We start from the raw sequence: 320 nt of genomic DNA on the forward strand, positions 1-320 counted from the left end.
AATAGGAAATAAATAGAAAAGAATTATATGCACTATATAAATGTTTATTAGCTTTTGAACCATATATCGTATATAATAAGTTTATTGTAAGAACAGATAATACGCAGGTAAAATGGTGGATTACAAGAAAGATACAAGATTCAGTAACAACAAAAGAAATACGAAGACTAGTATTAAATATACAGAATTTTACATTTACAATAGAAGTAATAAGTACTAACAAAAATGTCATTGCAGACTACATATCAAGACAAAGCTACACAGACGGATCTAGACAAAGATGAAAAAATATTCAATGCTATAGCAATGCTTTGTACAAA

General features: G+C 26.6%; 1 pseudogene; it reads left to right on the plus strand.

Annotated features, from left to right (window-relative positions):
* Positions 1 to 225: 225 nt before the first annotated feature.
* The window catches only part of LOC125852535 (uncharacterized), a 1,151-nt pseudogene continuing 1,056 nt past the window's right edge, over positions 226 to 320 (plus strand).

This window comes from Solanum stenotomum, unplaced genomic scaffold, assembly GCF_019186545.1.
Source record: "Solanum stenotomum isolate F172 unplaced genomic scaffold, ASM1918654v1 scaffold3665, whole genome shotgun sequence".
Taxonomy (NCBI): Eukaryota; Viridiplantae; Streptophyta; class Magnoliopsida; order Solanales; family Solanaceae; genus Solanum; species Solanum stenotomum.